The 6,000-nt window shown below is 40.5% G+C and overlaps 1 protein-coding gene across 1 annotated transcript in view; it reads right to left on the bottom strand.

Annotated features, from left to right (window-relative positions):
• Positions 1-6,000, bottom strand: part of LOC121872528 (WASH complex subunit 1-like) — a 96,973-nt gene that overhangs the window by 69,274 nt on the left and 21,699 nt on the right. The window lies entirely within an intron of this gene.

Here is a 6,000-nt window from a genome sequence, read left to right as displayed (position 1 = left end):
TTACGCCTGAGTTACAGTGCTTTATCGTGTGATTTCTGGGTCTTTAAGATGTCCAGGAGAGTTACTAAGCGTGAGGATGTTGCACAGGTGATTGGTTTATACAAGACTAATCATAAAGTTACTGAAATAGTTGAATTAACCGGTGTGTGCCGCAAAACAGTGTACCGATTCATCTCGAAGTTTGAAGCAAACAGCCAGGAAGAGTTGCCTACCCCTAAACCCAGGTCTGGGCAACTACAGCTTAGGTCTCCTAGAACCAGGAAGGTGATTGCTAGGCAAGTTAATGCTAACCCTAAGCTCACGGCCCGGGAATTAAAGCAAGCTAACCCCGGACTCCTTGGTCACGTCTCCTTAAGGTCAGTGCAGCAGCTTCTTCATGACGATCTCGGTTATCGTGCCTACCGACCACGCCGTAAGCCTCTGCTGACTGCTGCCCAGAAGGAGAAGAGGATCACGTTTGCAAAGAAGTACAGTGTCTGGTCCCTTCAGGAGTGGAGGAACGTCCTGTGGAGTGATGAAGCCATGTTTACAGTGAGTGGTTGTGGTCACGATAGGGTGTACCGCCGGCCAGACTCTGACCCGCTCGACCCCAGGTACACCGTCAAGACGGTCAAGCATCCTGATTCAGTGATGGTATGGGGTTGTTTCACTTATTACGGTGTTGGTGAGTTGGTTGTGCTTGAAAAAAACATTAAAGTTAACCAGGGTGTGTACCTCGAGCTTCTCTGTGACGTTCTGCCTGACTAGTTTGAGAAAACACGCGCCGACGTGTTCATGCAGGACGGTGCTCCCTGCCACACAGCCAAGTTGGTTACTTAGTGGTTGGAGGATTGCCAGGATTCATATTTTAAGGACTGGCCTGGCAATTCCCCCGACATCAACCCTATTGAGAACCTTTGGGGGCTCATGAAACGTCGCCTACGTGACCTCGACAGCTCGTCTGTCCCCAAGCTCACCACAGCAATTAAGCAACTGTGGGCCAATTTCACCCCACAGCACCTGCAAAACCTTGCAAACAGTGTTCCACAACGACTGAAAGAGGTGCTGGGAAACACAACAAAATACTAAGAGGGGTGGGTGAGTGTTCTTTTCATTTTTTTATTGCCTTACCATGATTTTTTATTTTTTTTCCACGGTGTGCCTTATCTTTCCGCGTAGACTGTATATATGTATACAGTAAACCCTCACTTTACGCGGTTACACTTTACACGTTTCCACGTTTATGCGGTACCCTGCCGAACACGGAATGCTCACTTTCCGCGGTGTGTTTACCCTTTTACACGGGGAGCGGCTGGCGGTCCTCTCGCGCAACGCCATTTTTGGATCCAAACCTCCCGCCATCTCTCCCGCCATATTGGGTAAGCTGCGCAGTAGGTTGAACAGTGAATGTCTTTGTTGCGTTATCGGTGACGTCATATGACGTATCGGACTATGATTGGGCCAAGCATCCTTACCTCCCTCCCCGCTAGCTGTGATTGGTTTAATGTACTATGACGTGCCCCGCCGCGGGAATGTTCAAGCCCCTTGACCTACCCGCGTCAGTTACACCCCTCCCGGCTACACCGTGTATATCGGTATCCATTGTTCCATAAAAATGGCTTCCACCGGACCACCACCACAAAGAAACCTTGCATTACCTGGACCCAGCCGCCCTAAGCCAAAGAAGACACGACGATCCTTAAGGTACGAAATTAAATATAAGATCATACAAGAGTTGGAGAAAGGAACAAGACAGGTTGATCTCGCGCGCCAGCATGGTGTTAATGAGTTTATGATCAGGACAATTAAGAAGGATGCAGCCAAGATAAAGGAGCACATGAACATCACAAAGTCTACAGGTGCTTCTATGATTAAGTATTGCCACAACAAGGTGCTTCTCAAGACGGAGAAATTATTTGTGAGCTACTTGGTTCGTCAGACGCGACGGAACATGGTGGTGGACACGCGCTCAGTTAAGGAGTACGCACGTGAACCGTATGCTGCAGTGCCACGAAAGATGGGAATTGCAGAGCCCAAACCCTTTGATGCTTGACTCTGGGTGGTTACAGAGGTTTAAGAAGAGGAAAAAGATCACCAATATTAACATTGGTGGTGAAGAAGCTAGTGCTGACCGTGTTGCGGCTAGGGAATTTACTCCGTTTTTAAGTGAGATTATGGAGGAAGGACAGTACACCGACGACCAGGTATTTAACATGGACGAATCTGGTCTTTTTTGGAAAAAGCTACCTTCCAAGACCTTCATTGTGAAGAATGCCAGCAAGTGTCGGGGCCGGAAATTGCAGAAGGAGCGCATCACCGTCCTGTTTACCACCAATGCCTCCGGTTCCAGTAAACTCAAGTTATCAGTGATCCACACAGCCTCCAGTACCTGTAAGCTAAAGTTATCGGTGATGCACACAGAACGCAAGCCGCACGCCTACAAGAGCATGGACATGACCAAGCTAAATGTCCACTGGCTGACCGCACGTAAGGCGTGGATGTTCTCTACTCTGTCCCTCTCCTGGTTTGATGACTGTTTCGTTCCTGACGTTAAGAAATTCTGTGAGCAACACAATGTTCCATTCAAGATTTTGTTGCTGCTTGACAACGCACCAGGACACTCACCCCTACTATTAGATCGTCACCCCAACGTAAAAGTGGTCTTCCTTCCTCCCAACACTACGTTTATAATACAGCCCATGGACCAAGAATTGATCTGTAATGTGAAAGCTGCATTCTCTGCCAAGAAATTTAAGCTCCTGAACGACTACACCAACACCAAGGAAGAGTTGCGTAACCTGAGTGACACCGACACCGATAGCAAGAGCGAAGACGACGAGGAACAACAGTTGGCAGAGCAAGAAGTACTTGTGAGACAATTTTGGAGAACATTTAATGTCAAGAAAGCTGTGGACTTCTTGGTGGAGGCATGGGATCAGCTGTCTGTAGCAACTGTTCGTCACGCATGGAGACATGTGTTGCAAGGTATTCCGGGTGGGAGGCAGAGTAAATCTGTGACTGGTGAGGTTCAGACTGTTGCAGTAGCAGTGGACCTTGCCAGAGAAGCTGCGCAGAGTGTTACAGCTGCAGGCTTCTCCGAGACCACCAACGACGACATCCTGGAGGTGATAAGGGATCCTGATGTGACTACCGACAAGATGGTAGATGATGATGACGTCAGTGAAGAGGCAGGTGGTGCGTCAACCCAAGAAGAACACAAGTTATCCCATAGTAATGTAAGGGGTGCCATCGAGTGTATTGAGAAAGTCAAGCTCCTCCTTTCCGACGACCCTGACGCTAACCGGTATGAAATCTTCACTACCCAGCTGTTGCAGACTATGGAGCCCTACATCAAGGTGTATCACGACAACATAAACACCAGCCGTCAGCAAAGCATAACCGAGTTCTTCGCCCGCAACCCACCACAGCCAGCCCAAGTCAGTGATAGAGACAGAGACAGTGATGATGACTTTGAGGGATTTGTCAGGGAGGCACTAGTAAGTGTGGATGACAGTGATGAAGACTCACCTGAGGGCCAGTAGCCTGCCCTCTGCCTCGCAACCAGCCTCCATTCCCGTACGCCGACCCATCTCTTCTACTAACGTAAGTGTTAACCCAGCCTTGTTTTTTTCTAACCTAACCTTCAGTTTATTCTTCTCTTATTGATTGTACCCTTCTATATTATGTGTGGGTGAATACCATCATAAAGTTAGAGGTTATTTTTAGTAAAACGTACGTATTGTGTCGGGAAAAAGTGGAGTTTGGGGGTCAGCCCGGTCTCTATTTCAATTAATCCCATATGTTATGTTGTTCACTTTACGCGGGCCGCCGTGGGTTGAATTAACCGCGTAAAGTGAGGGTTCACTGTGTGTGTATGTATGTATGTATGTATGTATGTATGTATGTATACACATATATATATACATACATACATATATATATATATATATATATATATATATATATATATATATATATATATATATATATATATATATATATATATATATATATATATATATATATATATATATATACAGTATATATATATATATATATATACAGTGGGGTATGCTATAACGAATCTAATTGGTTCTAGAACCTTGTTCGTTATAGCAATCGTTTGTTATAAGATTAATCCGTTCCAGGCCCCCAAATACAACCACTTAACACTGAAAAATATAATATAAAATTGTAAAAATTGTAAAAAAGTGCATAAATATGCATCTAAACCGCTGAAATAAAGAATATCATTAATATTTATAATAATAAAACAATAAATTAGAAAAAAAAAATTAAATTATGTTCGTTGTAGGAGTTTCGTTCGTTATAGCATTCTCGAATTTTTTAGGTAAAACCGTTCGTTATAGGAATATTCGTAATAGGATCCGTTCGTTATAGCATACCCCACTGTACAGTATATAATTTACATTGCTGGAATTCTTATAATTTGCTGATCATTTTGAATATAAACATCATATATTTTGCATTAGACATACAAATTTTAGATAAAATGTTTTCTCTGAGTAAATATGTTATCTTTTGTGCAAAATATATGACATTTATATTCAAAATATTCCTGGTCTTACAAGGAATCCAGCAATGTCAATTATATTATCCTAACTTTAGTTTGAGGTATTATTTAATACAAAATGTTAAATATTCTGGTTTTCCCACACATCTCCTTGGGACGGTTGGTGGGGGGTGGGGGGGAGGGAGGGACCGACCGACCATCTGTTACCCTGTGAAGAATATTTTTTTTTTATTAACTGAAGATATTTGTTTTAGCTCATAAAATTCATACAAATTACCCGGTCAGAATATAATTTACATTGCTGGAATTCTTATAATTTGATGATCATTTTGAATATAAACATCATATATGCATTAGACATACAAATTTTAGATAAAATGTTTTCTCTGAGTAAATATGTTATCTTTTGTGCAAAATATATGACATTTATATTCAAAATATTCCTGGTCTTACAAGGAATCCAGCAATGTCAACTATATTATCCTAACTTTAATCTGAGGTATTATTTAATACAAAATGTTAAAATTTATTTTTTTCACCCACTCTTTCTCTTGAAGGGAGGATTGGTGGGGGGTGGGGGGGAGGGTTGGGACTGACCGCGCGGTTGGAAGAGGGGGGGAGGCAAGGTGGGGTACTTTGATTGACAGATAGTGTCGTGAAGAATATTTTTTTTTTATTAACTGAAGATATTTGTTTTAGCTCATAAAATTCATACAAATTACCCGGCCAGAATATAATTTACATTGCTGGAATTCTTATAATTTGATGATCATTTTGAATATAAACATCATATATTTTGCATTAGACATACAAATTTTAGATAAAATGTTTTCTCTGAGTAAATATGTTATCTTTTGTGAAAAATATATGACATTTATATTCAAAATATTCCTGGTCTTACAAGGAATCCAGCAATGTCAATTGTATTATCCTAACTTTAGTTTGAGGTATTATTTATTAAAATTTAGTGGTTTTCCCCCCAAAAATTTCTCAGAGAGGGAAGAGCCAGCAGTGTAGTGTGAGAAGAGGGGGAGGGAGTTGAGTCCATTATTTGAATGGACATTAACTTGGCGACTGTATTTCTCTATTTCTCTTAAGTATTAATTGTGTGCATGTACCATCATAAAATTAAGATGTTATTTTTACTACAACATAGTTATGTGTCTTCAAAAAGTGGAGTTTGGGGGTCGGCCTGGTTTCTATTGGAATTAATCCCATATGTTCTGTTATTCATTAACGCGGGACCCTCTGGGTTCTATTGACGTTAAGTGAAATTCTTTTAATATTATATATATATATATATATATATATATATATATATATATATATATATATATATATATATATATATATATATATATATATATATATATATATATATATATATATATATATATATATATATATATATATATATATATATATATATATATATATATATATATATATATATATATATATATATATATATATATATATATATATAT

This window comes from Homarus americanus, unplaced genomic scaffold, assembly GCF_018991925.1.
Source record: "Homarus americanus isolate GMGI-L3 unplaced genomic scaffold, GMGI_Hamer_2.0 scaffold39155, whole genome shotgun sequence".
Taxonomy (NCBI): Eukaryota; Metazoa; Arthropoda; class Malacostraca; order Decapoda; family Nephropidae; genus Homarus; species Homarus americanus.
The sequence above is the reverse complement of the archived record's forward strand: the minus strand, read 5'-3'. Positions and strand labels throughout refer to the sequence as shown.